Here is a 21,086-nt window from a genome sequence, read left to right as displayed (position 1 = left end):
GCCCAGAGGAGAGCAACGAAAGGGCCAGCGGGAGGACGGGTGGGGCGGGCCTGCAAGTCACGTGGGCGGGGAGGGGCGGGGCCCTGGGCGCGTCACGTGGGGGCGGGTGCGTGCTGAGTGCGGCTGCGCCGGCCGGTAGCTGCAGCTGGAGCGGTGGCGTTTGGAGGAGACGCGGTGAGTGTGTGCGAAAGCCGGGTCGGGGCTGCGGAATGCCGGTGCCTCAAAGCTTTAACGTTGCTGCGGACCCAGGGCTTCCGTTCTCGGAGATCCCTGTCTCGAGAAACCGTTTTTCCCTTTGAGAGACGACCCCACTCAAAACCACCTCCCCGCCCCCGCGCCCGGTAGAGAGATGCCCCATGAACGCTCGCCCCCAGAGCCGTCTTGAGGCGCCCACCCCGTCTCTCTTGCTCCGAGGGACGCGTCGCGTCCCTTCTTTCCTTATGGCTCGACCTTCGGAGATGCGGGATCAGTGAAACCTCTCCACCCCTCACCTCCTGACTCCCAGCCTCTTTGTTTCACGTTATAACTAGTCCTTCTCTCCCAGGGGTGACGGGGAGCCCCTTCGGTTACCCAGGGGCCTATATTTCCTTCCTAGCGAGCACCTTGAGTTTCTTCTGCCTTTTTCAAGAATTCATTTCTTGGAGTCTCCTCCTTCAACTCCCCTCCCCCCCGCCACACACACACACGGCTTCCAAAGAGAAGACAAAGTACAGAGCAGGAACCTTCCCTTCCCTTTTCTCCTTCCTCCATTTCCCCCTCCGCCGTTTGCAGTCTCTCCCGACCCTCTCCTTCTCTTACACGGTGCAGCGTTGGGACCCCCATGCCCAAACTGCCTGCGACTTCGCGAAGTCGAGACTTTCTGACTTCAGTAAGGGGTGGCAGGGAAGAGGAGCGTCTGGTTGGGATGGTTATAAAAGTAGCTTGGGACACACCTGCCGTTTGTTAAGGATGATGCCCTAGCCCTAAAGGGTTGTCAGAAAGCGAATGAGTCTGCGCTGACGATAGAGGAACCAGTTACTGCCGAGCATGGAGGCTGCCAGACGAGTTCGTGGAATTAGGCTTGTATCCTACCCCTCTAAAACGGATTGCATAAAACAGAGTTGAACAGGTAAGTGGAGCTAGCCTGCAGAAGACTTTCACCTGAAGAAGAGTTTAATCTAGATGTCAGTCTGTGATCTAAGGAGTCTGTGAATTTTCTGGAGCAGGAGGGAAACTCCTTGAAAGGTAGAAACGAATCTGGCAGTTGAACGCAGGACTCATTGAAAAGGAGGGAGCTCTGAGAGCAGGGAGATCAGCTAGGATGCTGCAGTCTAGGTGGGCAGTAGTAAGTGGTCTTCTTCCCTACACCGTCCTGTCCTTTGAGTTTAAATTGATTTTGAGTTGTGCAGGTCAAGATGTATCAGTTGGCAGCTGCTGTTGAAGGGTTCATTCATTCATTTATTATTTTTTTTAAATCCCCCCCATGTGGTGCAGTGCAGAGTAAACTCACAAATATCCCTGGACTGGGTGAGGTGCATCGTAGGTTTGTATTAGGTGTGTTTGAACATTTTGAATCATCTAATTTCTGTCCATTTTTAATCTAAAGAGTGGAGGAAGGAGTAGATGTATTTGTAAAGAGGGGAAAAGAAAGCCTGTGCGTGTTTCTGTTATGAGAGATGATGGTTATAAATATGAAGAATTTCAAGGGAGACTGGGGAAACAGCCTCTGTCTCTCCTACTGTTTTTCCCCCACAGATTCACGGGAAAGACACAGATGTATAGAAGTTGAGAATTACCACCTTTTACTGATAATGCCCCAGCCTCAGTTTCTAATTTCAATAAACAGTCCCACATCACATGTTACGGAGGTGCTTGAAGCCTCCTTTCCAGGGACTCTAAAATTTGGACATCAGGACTTAAGTTTGTGTCGTTATGTTAATTACAAGCCTGTTTTAGGTGAAGGACTTCTATGGTTTCGCGTGGAGGCCGGGGAACCTATTTCTGCCTTAACCTGTCCTTAATAGTGTTCAAAACGTGACTCCTGTTCCTGCAGAATTTTCTTTGTGGCAGGAAACAAAATGAAGAATCAACTCAGATGTTATTGCCAGTGACTCAGACCTTGTGTTCTTGGGTTTCATGTTAACCCAAGCCATACACTATGGTGCCTAGGAATAAAAACACTGGTCACCCCCCACCTTTTTTTTTTCTGGAGAAGGAACTTTTAGATTTTTCTTGTTGAACCTTTGTGAGAGAAATTTGAAGAGTTTTGTTTGCTTGATATCACAGTAAAGCTTTAGCCAATATGGATACAGAAGTTTCTGTTTCCTTAATGTTTATCCTATGAGCCTAGGCACTTGCTGGTTATTGAAATAAAGTTGCTCTCAGGACACAAGAATTTATGCAGAGATACATATTGTCTTTTTCCTCTTTCTCATTCAGTTGATCCTGTCTTGGTAGCTCATTTTTCTGCTTCTCCACCAATCTCACATTCTCTTTTCGGTTGGGGCCTCTTTTGTCTGGACTGTTTTCTCGGTACAAGGAGGGAAATTTTATTAGTGATGTCTTCATTCTTACAGAGTACAAATATGGCTTCTATACATAGATCTTGGTATACATATCATATATGCCCCCCCATAACTATATAATAAAGACCATGATAGTTTGCTTTTAAAAATATTTTCTATCCTATGCAAGAATGACAAAGCCTCCTTTTTAATTCATAAATATAAACAGGAACTGACTAATAAAGGAGATTGTGTTTAAATATCACAAATTTAAGGTTAATTAGTGGCGTGAGGTTAACTTCTGGTTCCTTGAGCAGTGGTTTGCTAGTTGCAGATTAACCAGCGATTCAGTTTCCCTGCAAAGCAGGAAGTACTTGGAGATTGTTTTATGGTTTTAGAGAGATTCAAAGAGGCAATTAGGAAGAGGTCTCTGGAGGTGTCCTGGGAAGTGCAGTTGTTGGCAGCTGGGGACTGGCCCCAGTTCAGCTGCTTGTGAACATAAGTGAGTAATTTGAGCTTCAATTTATTGTTTTTTTCGGAGTTCCCTGGTGGTCCAGTGGTTAAGACTCCACACTTCCAAGGCAGGGCTCCAGGTTTGATCCCTGGTCAGGGAACTGAGATCTCACTTGCCGTGAGGTGCGATAAAAAATTTAAATAATAGTAAAAGAAGATCCTTGCCAGCTCTAAGCTCCTACTCTGTGAAGACTTTCCATCCACTGACACTTAAGTATGTCTTTCTTATCAAGTGGAATTTATGTCAGACTTACCTTGAATACGTTTAGCATTGGCACAGGGATTCGGGGTTTTGCTCCTGTTCCCACAGTGTAACCTTACGCTCCTGAGCTAGCATTTATGTTTGGAGGTTTGCTTCATTGAATGCTGTTGGAATATACTTTCAGATTTCACGGGTTGGGTGTGGGCGGGAGTGCAGATAGGAAAAAAAGAACGGAAACAATGGTATTGACCTATAACACGGTGTGTTAGTTCTTTTATCTGTGCCAACATTTCAAAAAGAGATTACAATGTACCGTTGCCCCTTGTTACACGTTCATCTGGTTTTGAGCAAGGATCAGGACAGTTCGAGCTTAAGCCAGTACTTCCCAAACTTTATTTTCATATTGGCTCCCCACTCCAATACTCTTGCCTGGAAAATCCCATGGACGGAGGAGCCTGGTGGGCTGCAGTCCGTGGGGTCGCAAAGAGTCGGACACGACTGAGCGACCTCACTTTTACTTTTCTCTTTCGTGCGTTGGAGAAGGAAATGGCAACCCACTCCAGTGTTCTTGCCTGGAGAATCCCAGGGACAGGGGAGCCTGGTGGGCTGCCGTCTGTGGGGTCGCACAGAGTCGGATGCGACTGAAGCGACTTAGCAGCAGCAGCAGTGACATGTGGAAATTACTGTTGTGTCACTGCGGAAGAAGACAGCTGTCCTGGGAGCTGTGGCTGTCCTGTCCCCAGCCGGCCATACACAGGCGAGGAGGAGCTCCCTGTGCTAAGGTCCGTGCGAAGGGCAGCCTCACACGCTCAAGGTCTTTGTCCCAAACTCTGCCTAACTCTCGAGTAATGGTGTCACTAGTTAGTTTTGTTCTGTTTTTAAACCAAAGCATGTTATATATTATCCCTCGAATCATCACCATTTTTACCTGACCATATCTGTTTTGGGGGTTTGCATTCTCTTTACTATTATTATTATGTAAGTTTCAGTTGTACAGCATCATAATTCAACATGTGTACACGCTACCAAGTGATCACCGCCATTAGTCTGATGACCATCGTTATTTTTTTAAATCTGTCTGTAATATGTTCTGCGTTCATGTGCCTTTGTGCTCTTGGCCCATTTAAAGGCCATATTTGGGGACTTCCCTGGTGGTCCAGTGGCTAAGACTCTGTGCTCCTAATGCAGGGGGCTGGGGTTCTGGCCTTGGTTGGGGAACTAGATCCCACATGCTTCAGCTAAAGATCCTGCTTGTTGCCATGAAGATCAAAGATCCCATATGCTTCAAATAAGACTTAGCACAGCCAAATAAATAATAAATATTAAAAAAAAAATAGACCATAGTTGTCCTCAGAAAGTGGCCCATTTTAAAGTGTATGAACGGGTAGTTAACTGATTTAGAGGTGGGAAATGCTTTTGTCATGATACTTTAACCTCATTAGATTATGGGTGGACTTGCTCTGGCTCTTTTGAGAAAATAGGGAATTTCTTTAAGTAGCTTATTTTATGTTTTCCATTATAAAAGTTTTATAGAAAATTGAAAATAAAAAAGTAGAGGAGGGAAAATCATTCATACTTCTGTTTTCCAAATACTGTTAATATCATGGTTTTTCTTGCCTTTAAAAAAAAATCATAACAAGTGGTGCTGGGAAAACTGGTCAACCACTTGTAAAAGAATGAAACTAGAACACTTTCTAACACCATACACAAAAATAAACTCAAAATGGATTAAAGATCTAAATGTAAGACCAGAAACCATAAAACTCCTAGAGGAGAACATAGGCAAAACGCTCTCCGACATAAATCACAGCAAGATCCTCTATGACCCACCTCCCAGAATATTGGAAATAAAAGCAAAACTAAACAAATGGGACCTAATGAAACTTAAAAGCTTTTGCACTACAAAGGAAACTATAAGTAAGGTGAAAAGACAGCCCTCAGATTGGGAGAAAATAATAGCAAATGAAGAAACAGACAAAGGATTAATCTCAAAAATATACAAGCAACTCCTGAAGCTCAATTCCAGAAAAATAAATGACCCAATCAAAAAATGGGCCAAAGAACTAAACAGACATTTCTCCAAAGAAGACATACAGATGGCTAACAAACACATGAAAAGATGCTCAACATCACTCATTATTAGAGAAATGCAAATCAAAACCACAATGAGGTACCATTACACGCCAGTCAGGATGGCTGCTATCCAAAAGTCTACAAGCAATAAATGCTGGAGAGGGTGTGGAGAAAAGGGAACCCTCTTACACTGTTGGTGGGAATGCAAACTAGTACAGCCGCTGTGGAAAACAGTGTGGAGATTTCTTAAAAAACTGGAAATAGAACTGCCATATGACCCAGCAATGCCACTCCTGGGCATACACACTGAGGAAACCAAATCTGAAAGAGACACGTGCACCCCAATGTTCATCGCAGCACTGTTTATAATAGCCAGGACATGGAAGCAACCTAGATGCCCATCAGCAGACGCATGGATAAGGAAGCTGTGGTACATATACACCATGGAATATTACTCAGCCATTAAAAAGAATTCATTTGAACCAGTCCTAATGAGATGGATGAAGCTGGAGCCCATTATACAGAGTGAAGTAAGCCAGAAAGATAAAGAACATTACAGCATACTAACACATATATATGGAATTTAGAAAGGTGATAACGATAACCCTACATGCAAAACAGAAAAAGAGACACAGAAATACAGAACAGACTTTTGAACTCTGTGGGAGAATATGAGGGTGGGATATTTCAAAAGAACAGCATGTATGCTATCTATGGTGAAACAGATCACCAGCCCAGGTGGGATGCATGAGACAAGTGCTCCGGCCTGGTGCACTGGGAAGACCCAGAGGAATCGGGTGGAGAGGGAGGTGGGAGGGGGGATCGGGATGGGGAATACATGTAAATCCATGGCTGATTCATATCAATGTATGACAAAACCCACTGGAAAAATAAAAAATAAAAAAAATCATGCATTCTTTCTTAATTGTGGAAATTTTCAAGTATTTGCATGATAGAAAAAAACTGATAAACCTCATGTACCCATTACTAGCTTCTGGAGCCAACCAACACCAGGCCAGTCTTGTTCTCCATCCCACCCTTAACTCCCAGATGGTTTTGAATCAGATCCCAGAAATAATCATTTCATGTGTAAACACTTGGGTATGTATCCGTGAATGATAAGGACTAGTTTTCAACATAACCACAGTCCTGTCATCACACCTTAAAGAATATGTTCCTGGGTATTGCTGAGCAACGAGCCAGTGCACAGATTTTCCTGTTGGTTTCACTTTCTGACAGTTCATTTGTTTGAATCATCTGAATTCAAGAAGGGTCCATGCATCGTGTGTACACTTTTAATTAGAAGACTAAAACCATATGGGCATTCAGAAGAGATAATGTGGACTGTCAACCTTGCGGATGCTAAGAGCTTGCACTTCGCAGTCAGACAGACTGGGTTTCAGACCAGCTCTGCTGCTTGCTAGCTGTGTAACCTTGTGCACGTTACTTAACCTCTCTCACTTTAGTTTCTTATTCCTGTCAAATGGAATTAATATATTCCCTAAGACTGCCGTGAGGATTGAGTGCGTCAGTGCAGGGTAAAGCACAGAGCCCTGCACAGAGTTAATAAGGGGAAAAAAAAAAAAAAAAAGCCAGCTCTGTCCAGCACCTAATATTGCACCAGGTGCATAGATTTGTGGAATAAAAATAGAATGGGAGTCAAGAGCCGAGGAATTTGGTCCAATTCTGCCATTTAGGGGAATCACTTCGAAGTTTTGGACCCTAAATTTCTCATTAGAAAAGAGGACAGAGTGAACAGCTAGATGATCACTGAAATTCCAGAACTTGCAGGAAATAAGGCAGGCGTGATATTTTAGAAACAACATGAGCTTCTAAAACAGACTGGGGTTTGCATCTTGTACTTTATTATTTACAAGCATTTAATCTCAACCTCAGTTTCTTCATATGTGTAATGGAATTAATAATACTAACTTAGTAAAATTGTTGCGATGAGCAAGAAGATAAATATGTCTGGTTCCTAGTGTGTAGTGGGTACTCAGAGTATTAGCATTTTATGATTGTAAAACAGGAATGTTACATTGGAGCATTTTCAGCATCTTAAGAGCTGTGTGTTTTGTGGCATTTGTATAAAGATGACCAAGTGTCTTATGGCAGAAGGAATGTACACTGGAAGGGTGAACCTGGAAACTGTTTCCAGTACATGGATGATGGAAAATTAAGGGACTATTCAATGCTGTTGAGAAAAGCCAAAGGATATGAGGATCACTGGAGAAATTCAGGAATGTCTTTGCAACAGATGATTACTTAAGTTGGATAAACCTGTTTGCTGTTGTCATTTGAAAATTTCATGGTGAGTCAAAAATGGCTTTTTAAATTGCAATATATGCAAGCATTATGTTAGTTTCAGGTGTGCTACATGGTGATTTGATATTTGCATGTTTTATGAAATCACCATAATAAGTCTAGTACCCATCTGTCCCCATACAAAGTTACTGGACTGTTATTGACCATATTCCTTATGCTGTATAGTAATTACATCCCTGTGCTTGATTCATTTTTGTTTTTGTTTTTTTTTAATTGCATGTATCAGTGAAATCATATGGTATTTGTCTTTCTCTGATTTATTTCACTTAGCATAATATGCCCTCTAGATGTTGTCATAGGTGGCATGATTTCATTTTTGTTTGGTCTGAGTAATATTCCATTCACCTATCAATGAACTCTTAGGTTGCTTCCATATTTTGGCTATTGTAAAGAACGCTGCAGTGAACATTTGTGTGCGTGTTATCTTTTTGAATTCATGTTTTTGTTTTCTTTGGGTGAATACCCAGAAGTGAAATCTCTGGATTATTTGGCAGTTCTATTTTTAGGTTTTCGAGGAACTTCCATACAGTTTTCTGTAGTTTACAATCCTATCAGCAGTGCATGAAGGTTCCCTTTTCTCCATGTTCTCAACAAAATTTGTCATTTCTTGTCTTTTTGATACAGCCATTCTGAGAGGTACAAGATGGTATCCCATTGTGGTTTTGATTTGCATTTCTCTGATATTGATGTTGAGAATCTTTTCATGTGCCTGTTGGCCATCTGTACATCTTGGAAGAATGTCTGTTCAGGTCCTCTGCTCATTTTTTAGTTAGGTTGTTTGTTTTTTTGATGTTGTGGGAATTCTTGTATATTTTGGGTATTAACCCTTATCTGATGTGTTTACAAATACAGTATCTTTTTTTAAGGAACTATACTTTAATTCTGATTGAAGCAAATACAGTATCTTCTCCCACTCAGGGGGCTGCCTTTTTGTTTTGTTGATCATTTCTTTCACTGAGCAAAGACTTTTTTAAGATTGATGTAGTCCCATTTGTTTATTTTGCTTTTGTTTCCCTTGCCTGAGGAGACAGATCCAAAAAAAATTGCTAAGATCAAGGTCAAAGATCTGCCTGTGTTTTCTTCTAGAAGCTTTTGGTTTCAGATCTTACATTTAAGTCTTTAATCCATTTTGAGTTTATTTTTGTCTGCAGTGTAAGAAAGTGGTTCGGTTTCAGTCATTTGCTAGTTGCTGTCCCGTTTTCTCAACACCATTTATTGACAAAGATATCTTTTCCCCATTGTGTATTCTTATCTTCTTTGTCACAGGTTCATTGACTATATAAAAAGATGTCGACTGGGGGTGTGTGTGTGTGTATCTTTGACATTTGAAACATGCTGCATTTGCCCTAATGATATTTTTGGTTTAATGAAAATAACTTTCATTAGCTGTTAAAAGGAGGGCTGCACTATTCACTGACTTAGAAAAGCAAATCAATTCTGAGTTTACTGATCCCAGTGTACTGGTCAGCGTTTCCCCAACATGCTTGATAAGAGTCCCGTGAGTTACTTTAAAGCTACACCAGGTCCCTCCTCTTGGAATTTCTGCTCAGTGGAGGCTGGGTCGGGGCCCAGGAATCGGTGTCGCTCCCTCCCCCTGCCCAGGAAGCTCCCCGGTGCCTGCACCTCTGCCCGGCGTCCTTCACCGCTGAGCAGGTGCTCCTGGTCTGCTCATCCATGTGTAGGTTCTCCTTTGCCTGGCTTTTCACTTGCCTGTGTTAACTTTTTTCCAGATGCTCCAAGGTAGGAAACACAGTCTTATCAGTAACATCATCTGTGTGCTCACTTCCATTTTTTTGTTGGAGCCTGCAGTCTTCTTCCTCCTGGGCTGGCTCCCATGACCTCGCATTTCTTGGTTACGTCCTTAGGCCCTAAGAAGTATCTGAAGGACTTTATTTTGCCCACAAACTTGTTTGATAGTTTGGAAGTGGAGTCGAGTCCCAAGCCAGAAGTGATTTTCTCTCAGAGTGTTGAAGGTGTCCTTATATTTCCCAGGGTCTGTAAGTGCTTTTGAGGCGTGGAGGTTCACACCCTTTCTGCATACCCTTGTTCTGCTGGTTCGGTTTTCTTTTCTCCCTCACTGGGAGTTTGAGGACAGCCCCTCCATCCCTGGTGGTCTGGAGTTCCATGATGGTGTACCCTGGTGTGGGTCTTTCCTCTTCTGCTATTCTTGGTCCACAGTGGATCCTTTTATTCTGAAAACTCATGTCCTGCAATCCTGGGACATTTTCTTCTATCATTTCTGTGACTTTTCTCCCCATCTTTTCTTTTCCTTTGATCTTTTTTCATACTATCCATTCTTGTCATATTGGATACAATAGCTACAAAGAGGGCCCATAATTTTCTATAAGACATTAAGGTAAACAAAGGAAGAAAAATTGAAAACAAAACAAAACCACGAAGGGGACTTGGATATAAGAAAATGTATCCTGTAGAAGCAGGGGCAGGCTCTTAAGAATACTGTTTTTTGGATTGATGTCAACATGAAACCAGGATGCTTTAACTTGCCCCAGAAGTTCCTCCTGAAAACTGCTTTTCTCCTTACAAACGAAAATACCCACAGCAGTTCTCTGCAGGTGGGATCACTTGCTCTTTCTAGTTCACTGTCCCTTTCGTATTCCCCAGTGCCTACATGCGACCTGCCCTTTTCTCAGAAAGGAAAGGTCTCCCCACCCCCACCCCACTCCTGTGCAGTGTCCCCCTGGCACCCGGGCCGCCCAGCCCTCTGTTGGCGCTCCCTCTGACTCCTCGGTCTTGCATTGACCTCCTTCGCTCTTGATGAAAGTATGTTTTTAGGTCTTCCGAGCCTGTTTTGCTCTCAGCTTTTCTCCTCAATTATTTTCACTGGCGACTTTCTAAGACCGACTCCACCTACTCTGCAACGCAGTGCTCTTCAGGCTATTTCTTCTAAGTCAGTCTAGTCTTTCTAGCTCCAGTGGCCCTGGTAGCAGATAATAGCCTCTTTCTGGAGCTTTCAGATTCTAGTTTCAGGTATAAACAATGTTTTTATCTCTCAGTTCATTTGCAGATAAAAGAGAATATTTTTCAGTTAATTTTTATTAACAGAAAAAATCCTGAAAAGAATATTGGCTAATTTACAGTCATAATGGAGTAGGACATGGCAATCCACTCCAGTATTATTGCCTGGAAAATCCCATGGACAGAGGAGCCTGGTGGGTTACAGTCCACAGGCTCACAGGGTTGGACATGACTGAGCATGCACACGCAGTCATAAGCTTAGCCACTTCCCTGTGTTCTGGCTGGTCTGTCTTTCTCTTGTTCTTAAGGAATTACTGGAATTGATCCAGGGAAGATACTCGCAAAAACTTTGCTAAAGTAGAGGACAGTTCTTTCAAAATCAATAAATACTTGCGTTAGTGCTTGAGACAGAGAGGAGGAAATAATCATCAATAATCCTATCACCCAGAGCTTATTTCTGCCACTCAGAGACCTCCAACACAGGTTAAGGAACAGGGTGTCAAATGATGCTTTGATCTTTAAGGTTGAAATAGGACTGTCTAAAAGTGTGTTTGTGTTTTGAAGGGCTGTGTAATGAAACTCTTGAGTAGGTACCTCATGGGTCTGAAACACAGGCAAGATCTGGGCTGAAGACACAGATTTGGGAGACATTAGCATTTAGTTGGCATGGTGAGCCACTGGACTAGATGCGGTCGGGAGAGGAGGGAATGGGTAAAGTGGTTGGACTGGAGAGCCTCAGATGGTGCCCTAAGGACGGCCCTCATTCAGGGAATGGGCAGAGTAAGAAGAGCTTTCCCTACAGGAGTGGGCGGAAGGCCGGGAAAACACGGCATCCAGAGGAGATGAGAGTGGAATTCAGTGTTAAATTCCAAAAGGTAAAGGAGGATGAGTCCTAATGATGTCATTGAATTTTACCACAGTGATATCTATTTACCATAAAGTTTTTCTTGATGTTACTCAAACACAATTGTTAATTTCCTCATACATGCATGCTAAACTTAGCACAAATGTATTTTATTGGGTTGGCCAAAAAGTTCATTTGGGTTTTCCCGTACCAAGAAAAACCTGAATGAACTTTTTGACCAAGCCACTGTGTGTGTGTGTGTGTGTGTGTGCGCTCACAGCTCCACTTCCCCTAAAAGGTGGAGACTTCTCAAAGGTATGGCCCTTAAGGGCATGATGTTAGTCATCTTTGGTCAGAGAGTACTGACTTGTGTCTCCACAACGTGGACGCTGCAGTCAGCATCCCTTGTCTACTGTGTAACTGCCATGTGAGTACTAGCAAGCTATTTAATGTCTCTGTTATCTGTGACATACACAATGTGTAAGGATGATGGTGGTGTCTCCTTCATAGGGGAGTGAACATTCCTAAAGTGCAGAAAACCATGCCTGGCTCACTGTAAATGCTACATGGTGTTTGTTGGAGGTGAACTGGATGTTGTAATAATTGTATCAGTTTTAGTGCAGTGCCTGGCATTTAACAGGTATTAACATGAAAATTCAACACCTTATACTTAATACAGTTCTTGTCATTTTAAATGCTACCAGCATATACAGAATATATTTGGTCCAGGCCAGAGGGAAACCTCAGTGGACTGAGAATTCAGTGCATGTAACTTTGTTTTATAAAACAATCTATAGACTTTTTGCAAAGGTTCTGTGTAATCTTTGTGTTTTTTTCATGTAGTTGGGAAAAAGAAAGCTGAAAGGTAAAGAAGACTCCTGCAGAGCAGGTGAGCATGTTCATATGTGGGAGCGAACATAGCCTGAAACAGCTGAGTGATGCACAGCCCTCACAGAGTGAATTTGGGGTGAAAGAAACAATACTGCACTGTACCTAGTCACCCTGGTTTTTTTGTTTTGTTTTGTTTTTTACAGCTCATAAAATTAAAAGTATCAGTTGATCTTTTAGACTTTGAATTAACTCCTGGTGGGTACACACTCATTCATTCAGCAAATATTTAAATATTTACTCCACCGTGTAAACACGTACTGTATGACAGAAACTGTGGTGAGGGCAAGTGTTAAGAAAGATGAATAAGGCGCTGACAAAGAAACGAGGCCTCCGCGGGAAGGGGAGACTTCAGGGATGGGGTGGCGGGGGCAGAGGTGCCCATAGAGGACAAGGAGCACCTGCCCTTCTAAGGGAAGCCTGTGTGAGCCGGGAGCGTGGGTGATGTGTCCTGTGTGGGCAAGGCAGGGGGCTGGAAGGGAGGCTGTCGAGAAGACTGCAGCGCCAGGCCAGGTCTTTCCGGCAGGATGAGGAGTTTCCTATTATTAAATACAGAGAAGCCATTGAGTGATTTTTGAACCATGACTTAATCCAGTTTGTGTTTTGAAATCCATTCTGCTGCTGCAAAAGCCTTTCTTCTCTATTTGTAAAATACTTTAGATTTAATATAGTAAATAAAAGTAAGTGATTTATTTTAGAATTTTATTATTTAAGTGTCTGGGTCAGGTCTCAGTTGCGGCACGTGGGGTCTTAGTTGCGACATGTGGGTTCAGCTCCCACCCAGGGATCCAGCCTGCCCCCCTGCACGGCAAGGTGGACTCCCAACATCCACCGGGGAAGTTCACAAAGAAACAGGTATTTTTAGCTCTGAATGTTGACGTCTTTGAGTTGTTTACCAGAAAGAGTTATTGCATTAAGAATCCACATTTAAAAATCAGTCTAGGGACTTCTCTGGTGGTCCAGTGGTTAAGATTCTGCAAGCTCAATGCAGGGGACCTGGGTTCAACCCCTTGTCAGGGAACTAGATGTCAAATACCACAGCTAAGACTGGGCACAGCCAAGTAAATAAATAGTTTACATCTTAGATGTCAGAAACTTGAGTTAGAAAAATAAGATGATATATATCGAAAAATGTTCAGTTAGTGTTGGAGAGTGTTCTTAAAACTTGAGGTCTGAAATCCTTTTGCCTGCTGGAATCAGATTCCCTTCAGCCCCTGTTCTGATTGTTAGGGTATCTGAAAAGCGATATAGTCTGAATGTTAATTTACCGTGCACACAATTTTCACAGGAATTTGTCTTTTCCCACTTGTTCCATTTTAAAAAGAAGTCAGCCTTTTATGGTCCTGACTGCCTTAAAAGCAGTAATAGGATGTTTCTTTTAATTGGAAATGCTTTGTCTGTTGCACAATAAATTTCTTTCTTGTAATTGTGATCATGAACAACATCTTACATTTCAGTTAGTTCATTCAGGAAGTATTTGCTCACCTGCCCTGTGCCAGGCACTGGTCTGGGATCTGAGGATGCTTGTGAACTAAACTGAGATCCCTACGTTTGAGGAGTTTGTATTCCAGTGGGAGGAGGCAGATGGCAATTAATAAGCATAATTAGTATCTTTATTATACTACTAATAAATATAATAATTGTGCTGGGGGTAGTACATGCTGTGAAATTGTGGAGCAGCTGGTGCAGGGAGTGAGGAGGCTGCAGCTTTAAATACAGTGGTCAGGGTAGCATCATTGAGAAGGTCTGAGTGGAGCAAAAGATTGGAAACTTGTACCGATGGGGGGTGGGGGTGAGCAGATCCAGCAAAAGAACAGTCAGCACCAAGAAAGGCCCCAGGCCAGGGTGCTCCAGGCCTGTGTGGAGAAACCTGCAGGTCTAGAGGGAGGGAGGGAGTTCCTCTGCCTTTTAGGAACAGGCTTCTCAGTCAAATTCAAGAAGTTCATAAACCAAAATAAATGAGTAAATTAGGGAAAGAATTTTCATCCTGTGAACGCTCTGCAGGTGGTAATCTATAAATACCCCAACTCATGTCTTAACTTGAATTAGGTAATTCCTAAGTAACACAAAAGTTTCTTAAATTCATTTCATAGGGCAGCTAAGCAAACAAAAAAATCCTTTTCTTCAAATAAGAAACTGATGTTAGATCACAAGCTCATATGAACTAGCATTTAGTAAAAGGTGAAAATTTACCCTTCCAGTGGATAGATTTCCAAAGCCAAAGGCTTTGTTTTATAGCAGAGATTGGCAAAGGTACCTAGCACACTTGTCTCAGAGAGGGGCGGTGATGGAGGTGAAGATTGGGCCGAGTCTGGGGGACTGCACTTTTAGAGCAGGTTTGGTTACCTCCCTTCTTTCTTTCGGGCTCAGTAGCTCCAGATTCTTTTATCATGTTTATTTGGTGATCTGTGTTTTCTGTTCTTTAACTCAGTGAGATTTTCTTTGTGTTTCTTACGTTTGCAGCCTAAATTGGGTACACTGCTTTTCATAAGGTCCTGTTTCCAAGTCAGGGCCGGCTGCTGGCTGCTCAGAAATCAGTACTTGAGAGAGAGACAGATGTTAGTCGAAAGGAAAATTACTGCTAATCAGAGTGCTGACAATATGCAGATATGGTAGGCTCAGAGTCCCTCCAAAAACCATTTCCCAAGGTTCTGCTTGGCCATGGATGTTTTTAAAGGGAAAAAGGAAGTAATCTCAGTTAATCCTTGAGATAGAGAGTCAGAGTCTTCCTCCTACTGTGTGCAGTTTTGTCTCCCCCCACCCTCACCCCTACCCCACCCCACGTCCGGCTCTGCAGCTTGAAGGATCTTAGTTCCCTGACCAGGGATTGAACCTGGGCCACGGCAGAGAAAGCACCAAATCCTAACCACTGGACCACCAAGGAATTCCTGTGGTTTTTCTTCAGATGCTGTCCTGTTCACAGTTTGTTCCTGGGAAAGCTGAAGGAGAAGCTCAGGAGGAGATCTGGTCATCTGTTAGTTACTTATTCTTAATTTCTACTCCTTTGATCTACAAAAAGATCCAAGAGATCAGGATTAGGCAAGGTGTCCTGTGGTCAGAAGATTTGAAAGGCATGCTGGGGCCAGAGATGAGTAGAGCATGGGGATGGCTGGCCTAAGAGGGGCTCCTGCAGAGAGCGCTTTCCTGCCAAAAGCTGCTTCCACACCCCTACTTGTGAGAACATCATTCTGTTTCTATGGGATCATGGGTGAAGGTCTGACTTCCTGCTGACATGCAGTGTTGTATCCTTAGAGCAGAAGATGTCCACGTGGGTCCCTTGCTGACTGTTGCTGTTGCCATTTACATAAACAAGCAGAACAAGCTTATGAGCAGTAGAGTTAATCCCATTTTCTTAAGGTCATTCCTTGGAGCTGTTTGCCATAGGCTCAGTACTGCTCACGATGGAGCAGTCTGCAGTCTGGTGTGTACAACACAACAGGAGTGTGCAGCCCACACTGCCCCTGTGGCTCTATGTCCCAATCTCTAGCTGTCTGAGCCTGCTGCTTTGTAACTCAGGGAGGCCTGGGAGACTTCAGCTTCTCTACAGACAGGAGGCAGGGACCTTTATCCTTGGGTAGGTGGGGGCAGGGGATTAGGCACAGGGTTCTGCTCCTTTCCAGTCCTAATCAATAACTGATACAGTAGAATATTGTCAAAGTCACGTGCGTTATCAAGTGTATTATATTGGTGTGTATATTCAGCATCACCTTTGTTTCGGCTGCATGGTACTAATTGTAAAGTCAGCCTTAGTTTATCCAGTGAGATACTTGAGGTGCTCCAGCTATGTGTGTGTGCTGAGTCTCTCAGTCGTGTCCAACTCTTTGCAACCCCATGGACTGTGGCCCGCCAGACCTCCATGTCCATGGGATTCTCCAGGCAAGTATACTGGAGTGGGTTGCCATACCCTCCTCCAGGGAATCTTCCCGACCCAGGGATTGAACCCGGGTTCTTTTGTCTCCTGCATTGGCAGGCGGGTTCTTTACCACTGGCTCCACCTGGGAAGACAGAACTGATCTTTTCTCGTGTTTCTGAATTTTATTTTTCAGAGTATCCTTTTGTGGTTTCTTAAGCTTTTTTCTTACTGATTCCTTTCCTCATTTGTCATGGTTATTTCATACATGAGTCCCCTCTGCAAAATTGCTGTTCATTGTTTCTAGCTTAGTTTCCCATGAGGTTGAAGCCGAGGTATGATCACTAAAGAAAATGCTAAGACGCACAGTTCTTTGACTTTCTGAAGCAAAACATTCTACGTTCATCTCGCAGTAAAAAAGGAAAATGATCCAGGTTAATATAACTGAGACTTAGAAGGGCCCTTAAAAAATTGTCAAGGCCTTTTCTCCCTTTTTAAAAAATAGAACTGTGTGTGCATCACCCCCAAATGTAATTGCCCACCCTCTTTTTCTTTAAAAGGAAATGCCATGACCTCTTTAGGTCTCCAGTTCCAGTGCCATCCTGAGTGGGAAGTTCAGGAGCCAGTGTTTTGTAGACATTTGATGCTGTTGAATGACAGGATAAAAAGATTGAATGCACTCAAAGCAAGCTTATTCCTAAATCTCTCTTGACTGGATATTTTGATAATTGAGTTTTAAACATAAGACCTCAATTTCTTTATGCATTCTATGCAAAAACAGGTCTACTTTGTTTATCTTTCTTATATTCTGCCCTTGGTTTGGAGTGAAATGGGTTTTTGTTTTTTTTTTTTTTAATGGGGTTTGGATTACATGGCCACAATGTGGGGACCTTTGAGGTGTCTAACCTGGTGTTGACAGTTCACTTAATCACTATTAACATCCAGCTACACTTGAGGTTTTTAAGCATAACATTTGCCAAGCTGTATGTCAAAATGCAACTTAAATTCCCCCCCACCGCCAAAATCATTGCTGTTTAAGTCATGACAGGAAAGTCTTCCCTTTAAGACTTGTCAAATTCCAGCTCCGAGAGAGATCCTCTGTAATGGTGACAACTTGTGGGCTCGCCCAGACTTGAAGGAATCTGCATCTGTTCGCTGTCCTTTTGTTCTCATGAGAAGTAAGCAGTTGAGGGCACAGTCATTCATAATTCACACTGCCTTATTTGGAGGAGTTCAGTTTTTAAGGACTGGCTAGAGTGTCCAGTCTTACCCTTGAAGATTTATTTACTCTCGTTTTTAATGAATTGCCTAGGTCATTTGTGAGAAATTTGTTTGCACGGTCATACTACTTGGACGTGGAAAATTTTTTCATTAAATATTTTTAAAGCCTCCTTGTTTAGCATCATGTGTCATTGTTTTCAGCATGTACCTTCTCAAAAACTTAACGGGAGGGAAAGCAGTAACACAGAAGGAATTTATCAGTTATCCTTCTTTGCACAGTAAAACCGTCGACATCCATCACCAGCTTCTACTTCAGATCAGATTTTAATCTGGATGTTCCATTACTCCTCCTTGAAACAGTTGTTCCCTGTACATGCTGTGTTACTTTGGTTTTATAATAGAAAATAACTGATATAAACAACATCTGAGCTCTTGAGCCTGGAATATCAGTGTAGTTTATTTTGGGACTTGAGTTAAAAGGCTTTCTAGAATTTGTGATTATACCTCTCAATCCTGAAAGTCTTTCCAGAAACCCTATATCTTATGAGTTCCTTCTCATATTTTTCATTGATAGGTCAGTGTTTGCTGGTGAAATCCCAAGAATAAGTTGTATCGATCTGGCATTTTATCAGTGACTGTATTAAAGCAAATTTCTGGGAAATGAGTGTGATACAGGTCTCATCTGACAGAAGGAAGGGGGCGTTGGTCACATGCAATTTAGGGATAAACGTAGGAGCAAACTAAGTTAACCAGAGGTAGAGGAAAGACTTCAAGACTGGGGTACACAGAGGAATCACAGTCGAGGCACAGCTAAATACAGTTCATATATATATGTGTGTGTGTGTGTATATAATTGGAGTACAGTTGCTTTACACTGTTGTGTTAGTATCTGCTCTGTGACACTATCAGCCACATGTATACATATATCCTCTCCATCCTGCACCTCCCTCCCAGCCCCACGCCCGTCCCACCCCCAGGGGTCACGGAGCGCAGAGCCGAGCTCCCTGCACTATGCAGAGGGCTCCCACTAGCTCCCTGCTTTAAACTGGGCAGGGTATGTATGTCAGTCCCAACCCCCCACTTCATCTCCCCCCACCTCCCACGTCCACATGTCCTCTCTCTATGTCTGCGTCTCTGTCTCTATGCCTGCCCTGAGAATAGGTTCCTCTATGCCATTTGTCTAGATTCCTCGTACGGTTCTTATATATCAGTTCCTTTTCTTTGTGTGAATGAGAATGGCAACTTTGTTCTACGCAAAACAGATAGGATAGGCTGCAGTCTCCAATAGAACTGAATTCATCAACTGCCTTAACCTGTTTTAGTGAAGTGTTAATTGTCCGCAAGCTTGTTGGGTGCCCTCTTGTAGTACCTTACACTGCCTGCCTCTTCCTTCCTTCCTCTCCCCATAGTTTCTAATAAACAGATGTGTTGGAATTAGTCCAAAAGCCACAATCAGAGGGGCTTGGGTTCTTCCAAGTCAGAGGATGACTGTCTTTTCCCTTAGAAAACAGAGTTAACCCTTTTCTTTGTTTATGCTGGAGAAATAAACCAGTCTATTCCGGTCACTGTTTTATTTATTTATATTTTTAAATAGAAAAGGGTAAGGCTTGCTATAAATATAACTGATCTTTTAGACCAAGCAAGGACCTCCTTCCCTAGCTAGTCATTTGTACATCTTTTGTTTTTAGGCAAAAATGTCATGATTAGAACTTTTCTCTTTATTTATTCCATCCATTTGTATCTGAAAATGTATTATTCTGAGTTCATTGTGCATGCCAGTGGTTCGTTAGAGCCGAAGACCACACACTAGAAGCAGAGGGAGACCCCCAGATCAGCATGAGGAGAGCAGGCGAGAGGCCCCACTCATCCCTCTGTGGACAAAGAAGCCATACTTTGCCATCTTTGTAGAACCAAGATGCTGTGACAACAGGGACTTCTGGAATTCTTTCATGCTTTCAAATCTGTAATTGCTATCTTATGTAATCTTAATTTCATTCATATAGCCAATTCTTTTTCTTTTATCCTTTTTCCATATCTCTTACTGGATTTTTCCTAGAACACTGGCCTCAATTTTTCCTTTTCATCCACCAGATATAAGCATCCTATTTCTTGCCAAACTGACATATTTCGAAGTAAAAGTATCCTATCTGATATGAGGCTTTAGGCCTTAAAATTTTGGCTAATAAGGTTACTTGTCTTGGCATTTGATGAGTGTCTTTTATTTTGTTGAACTCTGTTGGCCTTGAGGGATTTCTCAGTAGCATAGCAGTAATTGGGGTAATGAAGACACTGGCCTTTGTTTTCTTATGGCAGAAAAGCTTTTCCCAACCTCTGTTAAGTCCTACTGAAATGAAAACTCCAGTGGTGATCACTTAAAGAAATTAATGTGTGAACTAGTTGATGCATGTTAGGAATTCTGTGCAAGATTTTCACAATTAGAAGTTCTTTAGCAGTAGCTGCACTTTGTTTAGGGTAAATGCTAAACCAGAGTTATTTTTTCTGAAAGTGCACTCTAGAAGGAATAAGATATGGCTTATGCTTAGATGTCACTGGGGTGTGTATGTAATATTGTATCATATGAGACATCTTTCAGACTGAAGAAAAAATGTTAGAAGACAGAATGAGTATGTGATCAAATATAATATGGGCATATTGAATTACTTCGCATTTAGTTCCTAAGTAAAAGGACCCAGAACATTCCAGTAACAACTTGTCAAGAGCTGTTGGCCATATTTAATTCTCGTAAATTATGTAGATTGAATGGACCTTAGAAATAGTTGACTCTGTGAAGAAAAAAAATGGAAAAGCTTCGTATTCAGGTGTCAACACCAAGAATCGACCATCTGTCAGAAAAGAGAATCCAGCAAAACGAGTGCATTTTCCAGGGGAAAATGATGGGCTGAGCTGGGGCTCTGGTTACTTGGTAGTGCTGGGAGATTTGTAACATGTAATGCTTATCACCTGAAAAAAATGATTTCCTTCAGCTCCTAAATTTAACTGAGTGCTTTAACTGTATCAGCAGAACACCTAGTCATGTAGCAGCTCTAAAGCATCACAGTTGCTTCACCTAAATCTGAATGTAGGTTTTGGTTTTTAGATTTCTAGAATGTGGGAGCTCCCTTCTTTGATGGTTTTGAGCTGCATATTAAAAATGGGGTGGGGGGGGAGGTGAGAAGATAATACTTGGACAACGGTTTTAGGTTGTAATAGTGCAGCTAAGAGCGCGGGCCTGGGAGGCAGACTGCCTTGGTTTGAATTATGGTACCGAGAGTCAGACACAACTTAGTGACTGAACACACACATGGTGAGCTTTCTGTGCCTCAGTTTTCTCATCACTAAAATGGGGCGATAGTAGTACTTCATAAGATAATGGGGATAACATGAGTTAAAATTTGTAAATTGTGTTTGGCACGTGGTAAGCATTATTATAGAGTTTGTTAAAACTCTGATTTAGTAGCTGAATTAATCATTGGACTTAATTTAATAAACATTACTTCCCTCTGTATTTTCATCTTCTCAAGTCATCTTTCTCAATTTTTTATGTGAGTGTACTTTGTCCAGATTACAGATGTTTATAGAACCATTGTTAAGGAAAGAGAGTAAGCGTATGCTTAGCTTGAGAGTCATGCTTCCCCGCCGTGAGGAACCAGTTGTTCAGAGACAAGGAATGTCCAGCAGTCAGCAAATTAGTATTGATTATCCTATTGTTGA

General features: G+C 42.4%; 1 protein-coding gene and 1 non-coding gene across 6 annotated transcripts in view; one reads left to right on the top strand and one right to left on the bottom strand.

Annotated features, from left to right (window-relative positions):
* The first annotated feature begins 66 nt into the window (after window positions 1-66).
* FAM118B (family with sequence similarity 118 member B) overlaps window positions 67-21,086 on the top strand; it is a 45,691-nt gene continuing 24,671 nt past the window's right edge. For 2 of the 5 annotated variants that reach the window (XM_061166981.1, XM_061166944.1), the window contains exon 1: window positions 67-174. The gene's annotated coding sequence lies outside the window, so the exon portion shown is untranslated. Of the gene's footprint in view, window positions 175-770; window positions 1,109-12,259; window positions 12,306-21,086 lie in introns of those variants that run through there. The other 3 variants (XM_061166963.1, XM_061166954.1, XM_061166972.1) reach the window with 3 other exon arrangements.
* On the bottom strand, window positions 15,117-15,188 carry TRNAE-UUC (transfer RNA glutamic acid (anticodon UUC)). The gene has a single exon. It is a non-coding gene; the product is annotated as a tRNA-Glu (tRNA).

Source organism: Dama dama, chromosome 2 (assembly GCF_033118175.1).
Source record: "Dama dama isolate Ldn47 chromosome 2, ASM3311817v1, whole genome shotgun sequence".
Classification (NCBI taxonomy): domain Eukaryota; kingdom Metazoa; phylum Chordata; class Mammalia; order Artiodactyla; family Cervidae; genus Dama; species Dama dama.
Note: the sequence above shows the minus strand (reverse complement) of the source record. Positions and strands in the feature narration are given on the sequence as shown.